A 22,841-nucleotide genomic window follows, 5' to 3' on the forward strand; every position below is an offset into this window, starting at 1 on the left:
TCAACATCTACCTCACATGAGTCTAGAATGAGCTGACCTGGGAGTGGCCCACCGTTCTGTGTAGAACTGCTGATTGTCAGCCAGCATGATTCAGTCCTTTGTTGCAACAAAGCTTTTAAGATGGATGAATCCAACTCTGACTGTGATTGTTCTTTCGTCCTTTAAGGTCCTCCACCTGCGAGCTCCTCTAAACTTCGCGACATCTTTGCCAGCCCCTCAATGATGGAGACACGGTTCGGTTCAACAGAAAATACTGCAGACAATGGGGTCGAGTGCAGTACGCAAGCATGCTGGAAAAACTCAGCAGGTTACGGAGCATCCATAACCAGCATTTTTGGCCCTAACCCTTCATCTTTTTTGAGCCATCAGTCAGTTTCCCCATGGAATTGAACTCTGTCCACCATCTGGTTCCACAGCCATCTATTTCAGTTATTCGGTCCGGGAACTTCCTCTGGTGTTCTTCAGTGACGTTCCTTTCGTCACCCAGAGGCAGAAGCTAAGGACATTAACATGTCCACGCTGACTCTTGGGGACTCTTTGAAAATAACCATGAACGAAAAGGGAGTCACGTGATGGAGTAGTGGCCGGTAGGAGAATACCAGCCCTCTCCAGAAAAGAAGTAAAGAAGTGAAGAAAAAGCAAAGCCCCAGACACACAAATCACAACAAATAAGAAAGAAAGGTGTGGAGAGAATGGCACCTAAGAAAGAAAAGCCGAAAACAACAGGAAGAAAAGAAGAAAGAAAGACGCCGGAAGAGAAAGGTGAAGGCCTTACCTGCACAAAAAAGCAGAGACCTGCGTGGAAAGAAGAGCCCACTCCCTGAGGTTAGTGAAGACCCCACAGGGTTGCAACCCACTGACCGCAGAACTGCAAAGATGGCTCACGGAGCCAAAGAGAGGTGCGCAAATGCGCATGCGCGAGGAATCACGCATATGTGATGCACACAACAAAGACAACACCGACGGGAAGGGGGACCAGCTATGGAGTGAATCTTCATAGCACGAACAACTGAGAGAAACCCGACAGCAGGGCTCCCAGCTGGAAGATAAAGAAGAAAACAGGAACAGGAGGGGTGAGAATGAAAAAAGGAAACTAGAGATACAACACATAACCAACCCAGAAGAAGAGAACCAACATCAAGACACCATGGAAAAAAATACCCAACAAACTGAGACAAGCAGCTCAACAAGAAAGTCAGAAGAGACACAGATACAAGGAAGAGAAATAGAAGACACAAACCCAAGAGCAGACACAGAAGAGGAACACCAAGCTCTGCACAGAGGAATAGAAGGTAAAATGAATGGACGGTACATGGATAAAAAAAAAATTCAAGAACAAATTGAAGCATTAAAAGAATGCCTGACACTAGAATTTAGTGAAATAAAAATAAAAATGAAAAGTACAGAAGAAAAAGTGAGTAGAATAGAGCTGGTCATAACAGATGTAGGGAAAAGATTAGAAAATGTGGAAGAATGTGTAATGGTGGTAGAAATGGAAGTGAATGACTTAAAAAGAAAATTGGAAGAAAGTGATCAAAAAAGTTAAAGAAACACAGGAGTTGTTAGCTCAGAAGATGGATATAATGAAAAACTATGGAAGGCGAAACAATATAAAGATAGTGGGCCTTAAGGAAGATGAAGAAGGCAAAGATATGAAAGAATTTATAAAAGAATGGATCCCAAAGGTCCTGGGAATGCCAGAAATGTAGGAAGGAATAGAAATAGAAAGGGCACACAGAACATTAGCCCTGAAACCACAGTCACAACAAAAACCAAGATCCATTTTAGTAAAATTCCTGAGATACATGACAAGAGAAAATATATTGGAGAAGGCAATGAATAAAATGAGAAAAGACAAAAAACACTGGAATACAAAGGTCAAAATTTTTTTTTCTACCCAGACCTAAGTTTTGAGCTCCTGAAGAAGAGGAAGGAGTTTAACGCAGCAAAATCGATCCTATGGAAGAAAGGATATAAATTTATGTTATGATATCCAGAGGTGCTTAAAATAGTTATCCCAGGGCAGCAAAATAGACTGTTCTCGGACCCGGAGAAAGCACGAGAATTTGCAGAATGCCTACAAGACAAAAAGATAAAGAGATGTAACAAGAACAAAGAACGACGACAAACTACATATAAACAAGTAAAAATAATATATAAGTAAGAACTAAAGGATGGAAGAAAAGGAGAAGAGGGAAAAAAGAGGAGGGGTTAAAATATAAAAAATAAATAAAATTAAATTGATAATAAATAAATAAAACAAAAAGAAAAAGAGAAGAAATGAGGGAGAGCTTTGTTATAATGGGAAGATAAAAGTCTTTTCTGGAGGGGGTTGGGTGGGAGAGAATAACAGTCACTGTGAAATCAGTTGACACTTGCAAACAGATTTGCAGTCTGAATGGAAAGGGGAGTTGTGGTTGCCCAGCAAGGGACAAGTGACTCAGAGAGGGGAGGTATACTTGGGGTTAAGGGAATTTTAGATGTGGGAATGGTTGAAATATTTTATGTTTTAGAAGTGTTGTCATACAATGCGTTTAAAAAAGAAAACTGAGAAATGGAAATGGAGTAAAGGGGAAAGGTGGTGGTGAGGAAGCAGAAATGAGATGTAAACAAAGTATGAAATGACCATGTTGAACTATATGACTAAAAATATTAACGGAATACATAACCAAATCAAAAGGAAGAGGCTATTAAATTTACTGAAAAAAGAAAAAAATTGATATAGCATTCGTGCAGGAAACGCATCTAACTGAAGTGGAACACAAGAAATTAAGGAGTCACTGGGAGGACACATATTGGCAGCATCATATAATTCAAAAGCCAGAGGTGTAGCTATATTAATCAATAAAAATGTACCAATCAAAATAGAGAAGGAAATAATAGATCTAGCAGGGAGATATGTAATGATAAAGTGTCAGATATATTCAGAACTCTGGAATTTGGTCAATATATATGCACCTAATGAAGAGGATCAAAAGTTTATGCAAGATATCTTTTTGAAGATCGTAGATAAGCAAGGGAATATATTGATAGGAGGGGACTTTAAAGATGGATAAAACAAAAGACTAGAAGAAAGAACAAACTAGCCAAATTTATGGTTAAATTGATGCAGGAAATGCAACTTATGGATATATGGAGGAGACAACACCCAAAGGAGAAGGAATACTCATATTATTCAGATAGACATAAAACATACTGAAGGATAGACCTGTTCCTGTTGTCAGCCCATATCCAAGGGAGAGTTAGGAAAATGGAATATAAAGCTAGATTGTTATTGGATCACTCACCCCTATTATTAGCAATAGAGCTGGAGGACATCCCACCAAGAATGGATAGATGGAGATTAAGCTTCATGCTACTTAAAAGACAGGATTTTAGAGAATTAATTGAGCGCCAAATTAAAATGTACTTTGAAATAAATACGGAATCAGTGAAAGATAAATTTATATTATGGAATGTAATGAAAGCCTTCATCAGAGCAGAGGGCAGATAATGTTATGTAACTAAGATGAAGGACTACAATCGGGAAATAGAACAGCTGGAAAGGGAAATAGAAAGTACAGAAAAAGAACTAGCAACGAGGGAAGATACAACAAAAAAAGGGAATTGGCGGACAAAAAAATAAAATACGAAACACTACAAACATATAGGTGGAGAAGAACATAATGAAGACAAAGCAGAAGTATTATGAGTTAGGAGAAAAAACGCACAAAATACTAGCTTGGCAGCTTAAAACAGAACAAGCTAAAAGAATGGTATTGGCATCAAGGAAAAAGGACAAATTACATATAACCCAACAGAGATCAACGAAAATTTCAAGGAATTCTACGAGCAATTATACCGACCTGAGAATGAAGGGAAAGAAGACAAAATAGATGAGTTTCTAGCTAAAATTGAACTACTGAAATTGCAAGAAGAGGAGCAAAACAAATTGATAAAACCATTTGAAATAGAGGAAATACAGGATATATTAAAAAATCTACCGAACAATAAAACACCTGGAGAGGACAGACTCCCAATAGAATTCTATAAAACATTTAAAGACATTAATTCCTGCTCTCCTAGAAATAATGAACCAGGTTGAAGAAACACAAAACATGCCAGATTCATGTAAAACAGCAATAATTACAGTAATACCAAAGACGGGGAAAGATCCACTAACACCAGCATCGTATAGACCAATATCTCTACTTAACACAGATTATAAGATAATAGCAAAACTATTTGCAAACAGATTGGCCGACTGTGTACCAAAAATAGTAAAACTAGATCAAACTGGATTTATTAAGAAAAGCTGAACAACGGACAATATCTGTAAGTTCGTTAACTTAAACCATGCAGTACAAGGAAATTAGACACAAACAGTGGTGGTTGCTTTAGACACAGAGAAAGCCTTTGACAGGGTAGAATGGAATTATTTATTCAAAGTACTACAGAGGTTCAACCTAACAGAGAAATGTATTAATTGGATTAAAGCATTATATAAGGGACCATTGGCAAAGGTGACAGTAAATGGATATATATCAAACAAATTTAAATTAAGCAGGTCAACTAGGCAGGGATGTCCTAGTTGACCTGTTTGCTTTAGCTATAGAACCCTTGGCAGAACTGATAAGAACAGAAAATAAAATAAGAGGGACAAAAATAAAAGAGAAGGAATATAAAATCAGTCTATTTGCAGATAATGTCATAGTATACTTAAGAGAACCAGAATTATCATTAAAAGAATTACATAAGAAATTGAAGGAATATGGTGAAGTATTGGGGTACAAGATCAATGCAAATAAATGTGAAGCGATGCCAGTGAATAATGTGGATTTCACAAAATTTAAGAAAGAATCACCATTTAAATGGCAAACACAAGCAATCCGATACCTAGGTATTAGACTAGATAATAATCTAGGCCATCTATACAAATTTGCTCAATATATATCCCATTATATATTAATGAAGAAATTAGAAGATGACTTAGAACATTGGAAAGATTTACCACTAACACTGATAGGAAGGGTAAATTGGATTAAAATGAATATCTTCCCAAGGATACAATACCTATTTTAATCGTTACCAATTCCCTTAACAGAGAAATTCTTCAATGAGCTAAAGAAAATAAGAAGGAAATTCTTTTGGAAAGGGGGGAAACCGAGGATAGCGCTAGATAAATTAGCAGAATGGTACAAACGAGGGGACTTACAGCTACCAAACTTTAAGAATTATTACAGAGCAGCACAATTAAGATATCTATCAGATTTTTGTCAAACAAGGAAAAACCAGATTGGACTAAGATAGAGCTAGATAAAATAGAGGAGAAGGTACCAGAATGTATACTTTATAAGTGGGATGAAAAGCTGGTGCAACATAAAAGTTCACCAGGACTGCACCATTTGCTCAACATTTGGAAGAAGATTCACATAGAAAGGAAAAAAAATAAATTACCAACTACCAAAATTATTATTGACGCAAAATCAACTAATCCCTTTCACAATAGACAATCTTTCCTTTAGAGAATGGGAGAGAAAAGGGATCAAAAGAATAGAAAATTGTTTTTTGGGAAATAATTTATTATCTTTTGAACAAATGAAGTACAAATATGGAATAAATCATGGTACAATGTTTGCATACCACCAACTGAAAACCTACTTGAAGGACAAACTGGGAAGCAGACTGAGGTTACCAGAAGGAAGCAGCTTTGAATATGTGATTACAGACACAATGATAATTAAAAGATTTATAACAAACATGTACATCAAGCTGCAAGAGAGAGAGAGAACGATGAAATAAGCTGTAAACCCAAACAAAAGTGGGAACAAAATCTAAACATAAAGATAAAAAATGAAAAATGGGAAAAGCTATGCTCCAGAACTATGAGATATACAATAAACATGAGGTTACACATGATTCAATATAATTGGTTACACAGGCTATATATCATGCCCCAAAAGTTAAATAAATGGGACCCAACAGTATTAGATAGATATTTTCGCTGTAAGAAGGAAACGGGAACAACAGTACATACAATTTGGGCATGTGAGAAAGTGGAAAAGTTTTGGGAAGATCTAAATCAGGTATTAAATAAAATCACAAAAAGCAACATAACAAAAACTCCAGAGATCTTTCTTCTAAGTAATATAAGAAATAAAGAACTAGGCCTCAATTTGGATGAAGCAGAAAAAAGATTTATTATGATAGCCTTAGCTGTAGCAAAAAATGTATAATGTCAACCTGGAAATCAGAAAAGAGCCTGAGAGTACAGCAATGGTACATAGAAATGAATAAATGTATTCCATTGGAAAAAATTTCGAACCAATTTGGGAACCGTACATGGAACACAACAGAGAGGGTCTACCGTGGACCTCCACCCCCTAAAATGACAGAATGAGAAGAAGACAAAATGAACTGACCCAGTGTGTAAAAGTAGATGACACAATTTTCTTATTTATTTTCATTGTGTGATGACATTGTTTAATGTGTTTATTGTATTGTATATGTTGAACGTTTAGTGGATAGTGAGGGGGATGGGAAGGAGGGAGGGAAGGGAGAGGGGAAAAAGGGGAGAAAATGACACTGTGTATATTCAAGAGGGAAAGGTTTGTGTGTATTTTGGTTAATATGGTTCATAATGTGAAAAAGAAAAAATTTAAAAAAAAGAAAATAACCATGAACCTGTGATGAGGGTTTCCGCACTCCTGAGGGAAGGCTAGTGGTCAGTGCAGATGTGGAGCAATCATTCCATCTGTTTTGATCTCTCGGTTCAAATCTTTGGCACCAAACCATTAACTCGAGCCAGGGGAATTGTAGAATTCAGACATCACTGGTGATGGATGTGTATCTTTGTTTGGGATACCCAAAAGTTTAGATTTCAGTCTTTAATCTCGGTGTCTTGATTGAGTGCAATTGTAAACTAATAGCCATTATCGTACCTGAAATTAATTAAAAATTCGGAAAGTAAATATGCAGCTTCAAATATTTAATTAAAGGCTCGTGTAAGACAGTTGTGACTACTCCTGGTGGTCTAATGACTTTGGAAGCTGTGTATCACCAAACCCCAAGTTGTTGACTCATGTTAATGCAAAACTCTGGCAGCCAGCCAGCATCTCATCCAGCTGACCCATTCTACATGTGAGGCCAGACACCCTGAGCGACAGATGTTCAACAGAGCAGGCCGGCTTGGGGAGGGGGTTGGGGCTGGGAATTGGGTGACAACTGGCTAGGACCCTCCCCACACAGAGCAGTTTCTTGCATTTCTTTCACACCTTTAACAAAGCAAGACATTTCAAGGCACCTCAGCATTAGTGCTGTTAAACATTAACAGCCCAGTAGGTCACAGAGTTAAGAGCATCAACTGGCTTTTGGGATTTTTACAGAGGAAGCAGTCAGGTTAGAAGAGGGAATTTCAGGGCATAGGACTCAGTTCATACTGGACAATGAAGATTTTACTTCTGTATTTTATAGATTTTGGACGGCTGATCATGAAAATTGCCATAAAATCATGTACTTTTTTTAAGATATAATCTATTTTTGTGATTTCCTGCCATATTTTAAGTCTACTTCAAGCATACAAAGCCATGAAGGGCAACATGTCATTGAAAATTCTTTTTCTGCATTCGCACGTGGACTTCTTCTCTGCTGATCTTGGTGGAGTCAGTGACAAACACGGTGAAAGGTTTCACCAGGACATTGCGACCATGGAAAAGCGGTATCAGGGCAACTGGAATCCATCAATACTGGCCGACTATTGTTGGACACTGACACCAGGGGCATCAAATGCTGATAATCAACAGCAAAACATTTTTAGGTCGGTTGAACTAACGCAATGTGTCAGCATCATTAAGTGATTAAACAAGCTAAATTCAATAAAAGTTAATTTAATGTTTCTCCAACTTTCCATGTGATACAGCAAATCTGAAATTATCTTTGTGTTCAGCTAGAAGTTGTCTATCAGAATCCACAATTTGTTTTTTCAGGAAGCAAACCCCTTGAAAAATCTTTTTTGTTCATTGTTATTGAAGATACAGCCACTGGGGTTGAAGTAAAGGAATTCCGGGAAGGATTAATAAAACTGGGAAATCTGGGTGAATGTTTCCTGCTGAGGCCAGGAATTCTGAATGCTGTTATTCCACAATGAGCCTGGGACAGGGCTAGTTCAAATCTTGGAATTATCCATGTTGCTTCTCTCAAATAAAGGAATACAGGACAATTAACTTTAACCCAGCTCAGGCCCAGCATAGTTTACACAGTATGCTACATTAGCCCATTGTTGATAAACACCATACTTATGTCAGGTGTGACTCATTTAATATCATTCTGAATCAGAAAGATTGGCATTTCAATCCCACTCCAATTGCATCAATATTTTAAAAAATCCAGGTCAAGATATGCTATAATGTTGTGGGAGTGCTGAACTTCATGAGGTGAATTTGACATCAACGTACAACTGATCCTAGGTTTTAAAAATGACTATGTTACCGGCAACGTCAGGCATCACTGCTGGAGCTGCTGTAACGGCTGCGCTGCCGCTGGTACAGATCCAGGAGAGTGGGGAGCGGAGACTCAGGACTGGCCCATGGTGTCCAACCGCCCAGTCTGTCTGCTGTCAGCTCCATATAGGCTTTAAACAGCCTGATAAAGGAGCCGATGGTGATTAAATTTTTAAATCATGTGACTGCGGGGTCTGGGCCCAAGATGGTGCGCGTCTATGATCGGCAGTGGCCATGGGGGGTTGCAGACTCCAGAGAAGCAAAGGACTGGTGCAGAGCACCAGAAAACAGGGAGACCACCCTCAAACCCCACCCCCCTCCAACCCCACCATTTGAGAAGGAGAAGCAGAGGAGATGACCCACGGGATAGTGACCATGGTGGCGGACCAGTGAGGGGCTCTGCAACTGAGAACACACAGGTGGTGGAGTCACACTGAGAAACCCACGCTGACTACAGGCTGCTGGCGCCTGCAGACAAGGGACTCACACCAGACTGTGGATTGCCGAACACTGGCTCGAGACTGGCTGAAGGGGTTCTGGATACCTGAACCAGGATGCAAGAGGGTGCTAAGGGTGCTGAAGGGTTCCTTACCGTGTCAGAGGTTTTCACTGGAGCTCAGATTGGACTGAAGGCTGAGTGGCTGCAGAGGCGGGGGGAGTGCTGGAGGTGAATCCATGGACACTCAGTGGGGAGGTGGTCTCTTTCTCTGACTGTAAGGGGCACTGGGCAATTTCTGCTGATAGCAAATCTTTGTCTGCCTTACAGTAGACTAAAGGAAATTTCATGCAATATCACATTTTCTGTTTTCTTACATGACAGTAAAATAATCTGGAATTTTGAATATCTACTCTTCATTCTGTGTTTCTGAAAAATAGATGACAAGACTGTCAAGGGACTGAAGGATTTTGAGGCTGGCTACTAGTTTTCTACATCACAGTGACGTAGCCGGTCAACGTGCTACCTCACATCTCCTGCGGTCCAACTTCCACCTGACATGGGTGCTGTCATGCTGAATATCCACTTTCTCCCCCATGACCCTATGGGTTTCCTCTGGTTTCCTCCCACGTCCCAAAGACGTGCAAATTGATCAGTCAACTGCCCGCATTAAATCAACCTGAGTGTGCAGGTGAGCAGTGGAATTTGGGGGAAGTTGTTGAGAAGGGTGAGTCAGTTTAGCTGAGCGGTTGTCACTTGGTGTGAACTTGGTGGGCTGAACAGTGTGTTTCCGTGCTCTATGACCAGTGACTAAACTTCATGAGGTACTCTGCTGGTTGTAAGATGTCACAAATACAAGCGCTCTTTCCTTTGATTCATGGAAACTTCTCAATGCTGAACCACTGAAAATTTCTCCACCACATTCTAATTCATGACAGGGTTTAGCCACCTGCAGCCTCAGGCATTTAAACACTACATTTCCACCAGACGGAGCAAATGTTTCCATCGAATGCAGCACGAGGGTCTTGAATTTCTGTTTTGCAGTCCTCTTAATCTGGTCTCCCTTCACTGGAGGATCTCATCGAATCTCACCTCAGGTATCCCCATCTCCGCCAACACAATTCCCCAGGAGATTTCTCTTAAAGGCCCACTGATGTTGTTCTTCTGAGGTTTCAGTTAATGCACAAGAGTGAAGGCGGAAGACGCTGAGAAATTTTGGATCATTTTTTCCTTAACCTTTCGATTGAGTGGGGCTTCTCTGCTCCTGGGTAGGCAAACTGCAAGATGTCTAAGAAGAACAACTGGAGAAAGTGACTGATCCCATTACTCCAGATCTTTACCCTCCTTATCCATCCATCCAAAATTCTAAATACTTTCAGACGTGGCCACATTACAACACAAGGTTAGAGGTAAAACCTGAAAGTCTGCAGACACCTTGGTTGAAGTAGAAACTCAGCAGGTCCAGCAGGGTCCTTTACATAGCAAAGATAAAGATCCATTACCGTCAGGGCGGCAGGGTAACGCAGTGAGTGCAACGCCATTACCGCGCCAGCGACTGGGGTTCGAATCGTGTGCTGTCCGTAAGGCTTTGGTTTCCTCCCACCATTCAATAAAACACAGGAGCGTAGGTTAATTGGGAGTAATTGGGCGCCACTGGGTTGTGGGCTGAAAGGGCCTATTACTGTGTTGTATGTCTGAATTTAAATTTAAACATTTTGGGCTTGAACGTTTCATTGAGGTGAATATAAGGTTTCCTGGTTTCCACATCTGAGGTCTTCATCTCCTGAGAACCTTTTTTTTGTCCATTTTATCCTCTCTCACCTGGGGCACATTTCAATGCACAACATGGTCTGAACCGAGCAAATCCATCCAAAGCAGTGGCTGGGTGCTGTTCCCTGCAAGTAATGAAGGAACTGCTAAATTCTAGGGGCAGTCGGCAGAAACTGATATTGGAAAAGTGACATTCCCACCCACCCCACCCCTACCTATTTCACTCAAGTATGACAATGGGGATGTTTTTTGCCTAAGCGCTGCAGGCTTCTCCAAAAAACCGTGTGACTCATTGGACATTTGGTTGTGAATTGCATGTGTTTATAAAAGCATTATCAAGCAATCATTTGGCATGAACTTCTGGTTCCCCAAAAACAAAAAAATTGAAAATAGAATCCACGTAACGACATATGGATTTCTTTCTAAACCTCAGACTGAATAATGTTGCAGCATGGTCTAATTCCAAATCTTCGTGTTCTATTTTGTGAACTGCAAAGTTTATTACTTTTCTCCTCTCACTTCCAGAGAACAGAGGAATAGAAAACTGGCTTTAATCTTTGAGTCAGTGGTTAACCTAAAAACACTTTTATTTTGCTCTGTGTGTGCATGAATGTGTATCGATATGATCAAACAACCCTCAGTTGTTCTTTTACCTGAAGTCACTTTCACTTCAAAGGCAAAGATGGAATCATTCATCTTCTACAAAAGTCCAATCAGCTCTCTCAAACCAAAGCCTGCCAAATATTTTAATCACAGAACTATTATTAACCACTGTATGATGACTTGCTCCAGTGCAAAAAATAGAACAGGCTGTAACAAGTAACACACGCTAGGCTTAATACGTCCCTCGTCAAAATAGCAGAAGGTTTGTGTCATTTTATGAAATTCACAACTTGGTATTATTTTTGACAATTGCTGGTGAATGTAATTGGCATTTTCCCCAACTGCTCTCCTCTCCTCCTTCCCCCACCTTGTAAATATCTCTTTCACTTTGGCTGAGCATTGAAGAGTCTGCCCATCCTTCTCCAGTTTCTTCTCTGAGTTAATTAACTGAGTTTGTGGGGGGTGGGGGGGCTTCCCGTTCAGATTGTTACTACTGTTTCAGTTTTAAAACACCTAATGGAATCCTGGGCCCAGTGCAAGTCGTGAAATTAAGTTCATCATCATCTGATTGCACAATTACAACCCCGACGAAACAGCACTCTCCGGTCCTCGGTGCATAGCACGCAGACAGACAACCAGACGTAACGCAAATACAGACAAATATTTCTTCAATACGAATAAATAAATAATGTTCTGTGGGAGATATGCTTTCAGTTGCTGTTGATTGTAAAACATGTGTACTGTAGTAAGATAACTAAGTTCACAAGTATGTCAATAAACCTTGAATTCGGGACACTCTAACTTTCCCAGAACATTTGTAGACATTACATGGTAACATGTAATGGTGAGTACAAGATGCAGGTGTGTGAGGCTCATGTGAAACTTGTAAGGGTCTCATGAAGACCCCCTGCCCAAAAGGTGTATAGATGTACGGTGAACACTCCGATACTTTGAATGTGTGGAACTCAGTGCTTGAATCTCCTCACTCCTGGTAGCGTTGCAAAGGGTTAATAAAGTAGCTGTTGTTTGTATACTTGGTTCTGCTGCTGATTGGGGGGTGGGGGGGGGTGGGGAGGCTCCAAGGGTTAGTGGAGGCAGTTCCTTTGGTCGCTCAGCATTCTCATTGCCTGTTGAAAGAAGCTATTCCTCAGCCTGGTGGTGCTGGCTCTGATATTCCCGCATCTCTTCCCCGACGGGAGCAGCTGAAAGATGCTGTGTGTGGGGTGGAAGGGGTCCTCAATGTTTTTGGGCAATCCTCTTCAGACAATGATCCTGGTAGATCATGCCGATTGGGGGGGGAGGGGGGGGGGGAAGGGATCTGGCCAGTGAACTGTTCAAAGCTGGAGGGCAACAGGTTCAGCCCAGGTGAGCTGTTGATGTGATGTGGCAGACTCTTGTCCCACTGGGAAGGGGAGAATCTTACCAGCATTCTGGTATCCATTGATCCCCCCCCTAGAAGAACTAGCCTTCAATGCACACGTTCAGTCAGACAAGAGAGCATAAATCTGTACGTTGTAGAGAGAAGATGAAAGAGAAAAGCAAGCATGAAGGAGTATATAGGCCGAGAGGAAGCAAAATACTGAGCGGAAAGAGAAAGGAAACAGAGGTGTGAAAGCAAGTAAAGGTAATAAAGAGTTCAGGATGGTGGCAATACACTCCTTACTTGCCTTGATGAATGCAAATTCAACAACTTTCAGAAGGTTAGATGACTTCCATTACAAAGCAGTCTGAGTGATTAGCACACCATAATTTCCTCTACCAGCGTGTGTCATGTATAACGGGTGCTGCAGTTACTCACTCAGCCTTTTCCACCAGCACCTCCCAAACCCACTCTCTCTGTATTCAACCCCTCCTGGTTGTGCAGGATCCTGACTTGAAAATAGATGGCCATTTCTGTCTTGTTGCTGGGCAGGATTCCCGCACAGGTGCGGGAAAACTTTCACAACTACCTTCAGAAGGGAAATTATATATAATCTAATTTTTTTAAATTTAGTTGTACAGCATGGTTACAGGCCATTTTAGACCATAAGCCTGTACTATCCAATGACACCTACAACCCCAGTACGTTTTGAATGATGGGAGGAAACCGGAGCCCTAGGGTAGACACGGGAAGAACATATAAACTCCTTATAAACAGCATGGGATTTGAACCCTGGTCCCAATCACTCACCACTAACTGTGCCACCCCAAATTCTGCCTGAGGCACCTATGATTGATAAACAATGTAAACAAACAAGCCACAAGAAACTTCTGCTGGGGCTCAGCTCAAATAAAATGTAAAGGTTCCTGAAATAACCAAGAAGTGAGCCCCAATGCACAACAAAATAACATTGTGTTGGAAATGCCGAAATAATCTTCGAGAATGTTCAGCAGGTCAGGGGAGAGGGACAGAAAGAGATAATGTTTCTGGTCCATAACTCTGCTGAATGTTTTCCAAGCTTTCTGGTCTCATTCCAACACATGAATTTCCAATTTTATTTGGCTCGTTTAGACCGGGAGGACACCGAGAGGTGAGGATTGGTTGTGGAAACTCTGTGTGCCTACTGACAAGATGGTTAAGTTCTGAAGATGGTGGGTGGCATGTTCCTCACAATTTCCTTTAATTCAAAACAGGGACAGAACTAGAGAGGTTGGGGGTCATTGGGTCAGCAATAGAGCAGGATTCAAATGAACATAAGAAATAGGAACAGGAGCGATCTTTTGGCCTGTTGAGCCTACTCCGCCATTCAATGAGATCAGAGTTAGAACTGAGCAAAGGTAATCTTATTTTATGAGCATGAGGTTCACTCAGGAGTCTGATAACAGCAGGAATGAAAATGAAACTGTTATTGGAATGATTGGCTGTAGATTGATGCAGTCAGGACACTGTTGGCTGAAAGGCCCACACAGGCTGCTGGAGAGTATGGTTTGTGAGGTATGGAGTCTGGGATTCAAGAGGGTCCAGAAGGGTCCAGAAAGGGTCTAGAAGGGTATTGGGTGCTGAGAGCTTCCAAATTGTATTGCATGTTTGGATCTGGAGCTCGGGTTGCCAATGGTTTGAACGTGAGTCTATGTGGCTGCAGAGGCTGCGGGAGGGCTGGAGGTGAATCCATGGATACTCAGTGTCTCTTTCTCCAATTGTTGGGGGCATTGGGAAATGCTAATGGCACCTCTTTGTGGGCCTTTATGTCAGGCAAAAGTTGATGAATGTTGTGTATTATTACATTTTGCACAGCTGACGTGGACTTTTACCCCCTCCATAAATCTTCGTCCGCGAAGCCAAGCCAAAGAAAAAAAAAACATTATTACATGATACAGTACAATCCTTGTTATCTGGAATTCAAGCAACTGTCAAAAGAAATCACAGAAAATAAATGGGTAAAAAATACAGAAATTTAAAATTGGTGCCCCTCGCCATTAGTTCCCCATTCATGCAACATGCAGTTTCCAGCATTCGGGAAATTCATTTATCCAGCATCTATCAGTTCCCATAGGTGTCAGAAACCAGGGATTTTACTGTATAAAGTAATTTGAAGAAGCTGTCCTTGATTCTGATGATGCACTATATAGTCTGCTCTATTTTGTATGGAAAAAAGAAATGAAGGAACCTTCCTAAGGTGAGTAATGGAGATGGCCGGTGCAGCGACTACTATCCTTGTAAAACCCACTCAGAAGGCAAGTGGCTCTTTTCATTGATGCGTTTGAGGAATTCAGGACGAAATCCAGATGAGCTTTAAAACGGTTTATTAATTAACACAAAAGGACTCTTAACATCTGTGGTAATGCTCTTAAACTTGGTAGTGGTAATGGTAAATGTCTAATGTCCAATGACTGGTCTCTTGGGTAATGTAACATTCAATCTCCTCAGTAGCAGTCAACAGAAAATATCAGAGCCATTAAGCTAACAATTCACCAAACCTGCCCAAATCCCCGCACACGCACCAACCCCCTGGTCCACAGCGCACAGGCACTGAAAGATACCGAATGTGTGCAGCCTCCGGTTTCCGAGACGCTGCCGATGCCAGCAGCCAAACTGACAATGGTAAGCAATGAACCTCTGGTTCATACACCGGTCCGTTAGTATTATGTTTCAAATAAAAATTACATATGGCCTTGATAAGAGTGATCTTTACCGCTACTCTGGGCCAGTACAGTCTGTCGTCTGCGTAGTGGGCAAGGGGCAAGTTCCAAAAAGACAACGGGATAAAGCCAGCCAGTATTTGAGTTTTTTCCACTGTCACAGCATTACATAAGGAGATTGGACTTCCACCGACAAACCGTGGCCCTTTAACGATATCATTATTTTTCGTAGCTTTGCCAAGAAACTCTGTTGCAAGAAAACTGTCTCCGTTTGCATTCTTAATGCGTATTGGAATATTCATCACACTTCTGCAGCTTGAGGCAGCCAGACACACCTAGAATCCATTTGATCCATCAATTACATCATATATCAGCTCTGATTTCACAGTTCTGGCCTTCAGCCACCCCCCCCCCCCCCCCACAGAATTTTTGATCCATTGCAAGACCAATCCCATAATGTAAACTTTTGTAGGTTGCTGGAGTGTTGCACAGAGAACTGTAACTCCCTTGAACTTTAGAGTCAAAAATGACTGGACATACATTCAGTGCATATCCCAGAAGATCCACTCTGATTATTACCATATCCAATATTTTTTCAGAGCTCAAGCAAAAATCAAACCAAACTTGGCTATATCCACTGGCTTTGAAAGAAAACTTAAGGATAAGTCACAGACCAGCACAGTTCCCTTTATGTCTGGGATAAAGGGGAATTCCCACCATGAACAGTCTCATTGGCACAATGGTAAACATAAGAGTCATTCAGTTCAAATTCCCATTGCCTGGATCGGGAATAGTTCTGCAAGCATCAAGCTTGTGGCGCACAATATTCACTTTTCCATATTTCTCTGCTTCTTTGGTTGCATTGGCAGACCAGGCTCCAGTAACCACATAATCTCCACTCATCCCTTCATTTAATCCAACAAGATTTAAAGGTACAGCACAGTTCCACCTCCCTGGAGAAAGATCACTTTGTGGTTTTTCAGGAATTTTTAGTTGTTCTTGCAGGACATTTTCTGCAGTGTTGACAATTTTGATGAAATTTGCCGATCTATGGTTCATTTCCACAACATTAATTCCAAGCCCTCTGTAATCAAACAGCTCTTTCTGTGCTTCTGAATCCTGGTGAATAACCACAACTTCTTTCAAAGGTCTTTCTGACTCAGATCACTCTTCCAAGCTCAATAACTGACTGCATTCGGGTGAGTGCTGCCTCAAAACATTTATCAATAAGAGATCCCCTTACTTGTGGGAGCATGAAGTAGTGAATGTTTTGTGTATCCTTAATTTCTCCAGAGGATGGATCAACCAAGCGCCTTACTGTCTGGTACATGAGTTTGGTGATAAATGATGTAAAAGGTGCCATCAACCATTACATGTCAAATAAAACAACAAACAAACTTTACAAAACTCTTTCATAATTCTCAGTACCATTTTTACCCTTTAATCTTCTACAATTCATGCACTCATACCATTTCGTGGGCATGTCCATAAATTTGTCTAGTCTGGGCACCACAGTGTAGAGCAGTGGTTCGCAACCTTTTTCGTTCCACTCACATACCACTTTAAGGAATCCCTATGCCATTGGTGCTGTTTGATTAGTAAGGGATTGCTTAAGGTGGTATGCGAGTAGAAACAAAGTTTGAAAACCACTGTTTTAATCATACCTCATTGACTCATTATGTGCACAGTTTCAGAACTCCAAAGGAAATCAGCCAATGACAATCTTTCTCAAGCAAAATATTTCAGTAACAATTGGGTCTAGAGCAGTGATTCTCAACCTTCCTTTCCTACTCACAGACCACCTTAAGCAATCCCTTACTAATCACAGAGCACTGATGGCATAGGGATTACTTAAAGTGGTATGTGAGTGGAAAGAAAAAGGTTGAGAACCTCTGGTCTAGACTCTATGCTTCAATGTCTGTTGATTATTTTATTTAAAATTTTCCAAGCATGTAGTTGACAATTAGTAAATACAACTATGATAAAATTCAAAAAATTCAAAAATCACACTACATTGTGTATATATATATATATATATATATATATATATCCCTCCCCTTCCCTACCCCCCAAACTCCCCACCCATAAAAATTATTACAATACAATAATATACTGCATAAAGAAAGAAAAAAAAGAATAAAAATTATCTTCAAGGATTACTTGGAGATGCACAATAAGACACACATTGGACATTAACCAATCTTACAAATAATCAATTTAGAGAAGAACCTTATAGGGCTTAAGAGAAAGGGGGAAAAAAAGCTTTTACATATTCATACCTAATGTTTGCATATACAGACACCATATTTGCAAGAATATACCATATTAATTTCTTAAATTATATGTAATTTTCTCTAAACAAATGCAACTCTGAATTTCCACATTCCACCTTTCTATACCTAAATGGGAACCTGATTTCCAAGTAGTTGCAATACATTTTCTTGCCACTGTCAATGCAATTTTAACAAATTTGATTTGATTATATTGATAATTTTAATATAGGTTTTGCCCCTTGTTTATTCTTCAATAAAAATAGATCTAGATTTTCCAGAAACACTACTTTAATAACTTGTTCTAAAAAAATTCCATAAATCGAACCAAAACAGTCTTACCTTAGGACATGACCATGCAGGAAAGTCCCCACCTCTAATCCACACCTAAAACATTGAGCTGATATGTCTGATTTCATTTTATTCTATTTTTTGTGGCATAGGGTATAACTGATGTAAAATATTATACTGAACTAATCTATACCTTACATTAATAGTGTTAGTCATATAATCTCAACATAACTCTGTCTATCTTCATTCATTAATTATAATATTAAAATCCGTCACCAGCCTTTGTTTAGATTTATAAAATCCATGTTTAGAACATCATGTTTATAATAAAAGATACATTATACAAATAAATGTTTTAATATTACCCTTTCTAATGAAATTTTCAGCCTCACTGCAAATATGCAATGTCATTGCTGGATGCAATTTATCTCCCAAATATCCTCTCAATTGGAATAACAGAAGAGTGTTACCAGGTATCCCTATTTATCTCTTAACTGTTGAAACACCATCGATTGATTTGCTCAAAACAATCTTCAATATTTTAATCCCTTTACAAGACTAAATACTTTAAAATTGATTATTCTTTAAAATACAGGTGCACAATCCTTTATCCGGAACCCTTGGGAGAAAGTGTGTTCCGAATTACAGATTTTTTCCAGATTTTGGAAAGCCAGATTTAAACCCACTCGAATTGTGCTGCTGTATTCACCCCCACCCCCTTCCAGTTGTGCTGACGGTCTCCCCCATTGCCCGCCCAACTCGCGCTGCCAGTCTCCCCCCTTCGCCCGCCTGACTCGCACTGCCGGTCTCTCCCCACTTGCCAGTTTTTGGAGCTTTCCAGATTTTAGATGTCCGGATAAAGGATTGTGTACCTGTAGGGATAAGATAATTTTGAAATAATGATGTCTTCAGTGACACACCTCCCCTACTTCCAGTTTGATCATTCATCCTATTTCAAACATTAATCAAATATTTCAACAAGGGTGTTTCTTTTTCATTAACCATTAATTTTGAATGCCATTTATATATAAATGATTCTGCTACACTTTCTCCTATTCTTTCCAATTCTATTTAACCCATGCCGATTTTCTCCCTCCCTCAACAAAAGAAGTAAGAAATCTCATTCTTAAAATTAGGAAGTCGCAACCCTCCCAATTCATACTTCCAAGTTAATTTTTCTAATGAAACTCATGCCATCTTATCTTTCCAGAGAAAGTATATCACATGTGCACATTCACCAGGATTTCTAATGCTTGTCTGGAGTTTCAAGGGAACTGTGGTGAGAGATTGCTCTTGGGCTACTGCTCTGTCTGCAGTTATTATTATTGGTATTTGTGGAATGGTCACTCCGTGGTTTGGGAGGATTTCTAACTGTGGTACCATCGGATCTGCCTTAACATTAAAGGTTTTCTTTTCTTGTTGTCCTTTCTCAATATACGACTCCAGACCATCAGTCGCTCCAGACACCGAATCCCTTTGAGGCTTCTAATACCCTCACTTTGGCCCTAGGAGCAGCAATGTTTGCTTCCAGCTCCAGCTGCTCTTTTTTCCTTCCTTATCTGATCCTCTTTCCTCCTTAGCTGCTCCTCCTGCTCTTCTAAAGCATGCTTATCCTTAAGCATTCTTTGTCATATAACAAGGGCAGCCATTTCAGCCTTAGCTTTTATACGTGCCGATGTTGTACTGGGAAATCTGGAGCTGAATCCAGAAGAACTTCATTTGCTTCTCCTGCTTCCAACATTTGACACACTGTGTCACCTGGTCGCATTTCATCCTTCACGTCAGATGTTGCCTTAACACTTGTCTCTTTCCCCAGTTGGAATTGCACATCCTTTGCATCTTCATCCTCTTCACATCTATGTTGTGACACACCTTCAGCCATTTCCAAGTTGCTGACTTTAAATTCAGTCAGTGCCTTTCATTCACGCCTCAGCAGTGACGTCAGCGGTGGCAGTGGCCATTTTACACATCTCCATCTAATCATCTGTTGAGCTTGAACACCAAGTACGCACAACACAAGCCCAAAATCAACAGTCCTCAATGGACAAGTGGCAGCACCTCCAAACTGTGTTCGAACTAAATAAATACACAGAAGGAATCCACAAACACAATCCTGCCACTTCTGACGGCTGTGATGCGCTGCTCTCAACAAGTGAGTTTCCACCACGGCAGCAATCAATGATATTGCTGTGATTCTCAGCAAATGTGTACTTCGGAGATACTGCTCGAGCGTTAGAAGCCTTCAACCCCTTTGTGACTGTTGCTCAGACCAATGGAGGCAGATTGCTGTTTGAAACCTGCGCTCAACATTTCCAATGTGGCCGCCATATTGCTTGCAGTATCGCTCCAAATCAAAGAGGGACGTTCCAACAATGTCCAATTCAATTCTGTTCAATACTTTCTGTTGACTAAATGTAGCGACTACTATCCATAAAAAAAGCCATTTGGAGGATAAATGGGCTCTTTGCTTTGACACGATTGAAGAATTCACGACCAAGCCTAGATGAGTTCTCAAATAGTTTATTGATTAACATAAATTAACATCTGTGGTAACGTTCTTAAACTTGGTAATGGCAACAGTAAATGTCTAACTTCTAACAACCAGTCTCTTCGTTAATGTAATGTTTAATTCCCTCGATAACAGTCAACAGAAAATATCAGAGCCTCGCTCACCCACTGTCTATTCCGCCATTCCAATCAATGCAGCCTAATGACTCTCCAAGACTGGCCAAACATCTGCACATGCGCCAACTCTCAGTCCATAGCGCACGCTCACTGGGCAGTACAAAATGTGTGCAGCCTCCAAATCCCGGGATGCCAATGACGCCTGCAGCCAAACCAACAATGGAAAGCCACGAGCCTTTGGCTCTTACAACCAATGTTGTATAAAGCCTTCTCCTGGGGTTCTTCTCCCCCTCAGCCATCATTCAAATTTCCTGGTCTTCCACATTCTTCAAGCTGTGCTGCATACTTCAGGAAGTTGTCACCAAAGCCAACACTTCTGGGTATAACAGCCTGCTGGTGCATCTAGAAATCATGATGTAAATTCCTCCTCACTTCCCAATATTTAACTTGCAAAATAGCAAAGTCTGCATGACCAAAATATGGCTTCAAAAGACCACACAGACATTATCACATTGTGTGTTGAGCACTTGTGACTTGGGAGAAATTTCCATTCCAAACTCTTTCCCCCTAGAGAGTCCCTGTTGGACTCAGAAATTGCCTCAACGTCTGGAAAAAGACTAACCTGTAAGTGATTCCAAACAGCACTCCTTTAAGCCATCAGCAACCGGTAATTGAAAAACTTCTTTAATGATAAAGATTGGGGGAGGCAGGTTTCTCTCTGCTTTGTGGGTGCTTTAAGGTGATTGCATGAAATCAGAATCATATGAGACAGGATTGACGTCACAACCCAGCATGAGAGAGTAGGCCTTTTCATGCCAGATTTCCGTCTGCAGGCCGGCTACAAGCGTGGAGGGAAAAACATAAACTTATCTTTTATGGAGCAGCCCTGAAATGCTGCACTTGTGTTGCATTCATGTCGAGTGGAACCTCGTAGCGCCCTCCGGAGCCGATGAAGACTGGGCAACTGGTCCTCTAGCGCCAACCATCATAAATACATGGCAGAGCAATGGCCGTCTTCCCAACCCATAATCCCCCACGCAGCTGGAACTCTTCTGGGAAACACAGAGCCGGTGACGAGTAGTCCCGAAGGCCAAAGTGGCCCGGTGAGGTGCCAGAGAGGCTGGCAGGGCTGTCACACCCTGCACTGGCCACACCCTGATGGCCCCTGACAGCTGCCCCTGTCCTGACGTCCCCTGTTGGCCCCGCCGGCCACCCTGCCCTGAGGGAGTCATGGAGGGACAGGGGTGAGTGGGTGGGAAGAGAGAGGGGAGATGGTTCGCGGGCTGATGGCATCATCGTGACATCATCAGCCCACCCCAAGCCAGCCACTTGCAGTGGCTGTACATTCAAGTGAGGCAACGGAGAACAGGGCTCCTCTGATTATCCTTTCCCAAGAGGGATTGCAGTTGGTGCCTTGGAGCCGGCTACGCCGCATTCATAGAGGTAAGTCTCCCGACATAAGGGTGGAGAACCTCCACCTATCCAGTCGGGTTTTTTCACTGCCTGAAAGGGCCTAATGTTCCACATGCCACCAGCCATCTCAATATAGTAGACAACAACATAGCCGGTCTTCTCCAATACATGCCTCAGGAAGGTTCCTTCTTTCAAATTTTCCTTACAAAATAGAGCAGACTATAGTTCCCTACCCGATTCAAGGACAGTTTTGTCAAAATTTCTTTCATACAGTAAAATCCCGGGTATCCGGCACCTATGGGAATTGATATGCACTGGAGAAGTGAAGTTCCCGGTGTATTGGTCGCCACATTTGAACCAGACTGCAGTGGAATTCCCTGGACATAATTTTGGCGACTGCTCCCAGCTGTGATTTTCAGCTGAGCAGAGCAGACAAAATAGATTGGATGTAAATGCTTGTTTTATGAGCCGTATTTGCCGATTGTGCCTTTGGGAGAATGAAATGTAAAACAGACCACATTGCAGGCAAATTTAAGTTTATAATTTTTAAAATTCAGGCATACCCATTGACCTACAACCTCCGTACATTTTGAAAGGTGGGAGAGAAGCAGAGCACCCAGAGGAAACCCGTGCAGACACAGGGAGAACGTACAAACTCCTTACAGACAGTGACGATTCAAACCTTGGCTGCCGCCGCTGTAACAACGGTGTACTAACCTGCTATGCTGACATTCTATGCTTGAATGATCATCCCATATCTAACGAGGTATTTGCATTTAGACACTGAGATGAGAAAATCCCAAAATGCTTGCTTCCTGTTTCCCCAGTAAAGCGCTTGTTGGATTGCTCTCATTGTTGCAATGTTAAAAAAAAGCACACACACACACCACTCCTTGG

General features: G+C 41.1%; 1 pseudogene; it reads right to left on the reverse strand.

The window, feature by feature from the left end:
• Positions 1-14,594: 14,594 nt before the first annotated feature.
• Positions 14,595-20,933, reverse strand: LOC138753091 (phosphoserine aminotransferase pseudogene; annotated as a pseudogene).
• Positions 20,934-22,841: the final 1,908 nt, after the last annotated feature.

Source organism: Narcine bancroftii, chromosome 2, assembly GCF_036971445.1.
Source record: "Narcine bancroftii isolate sNarBan1 chromosome 2, sNarBan1.hap1, whole genome shotgun sequence".
In the NCBI taxonomy this organism is placed as follows: Eukaryota; Metazoa; Chordata; class Chondrichthyes; order Torpediniformes; family Narcinidae; genus Narcine; species Narcine bancroftii.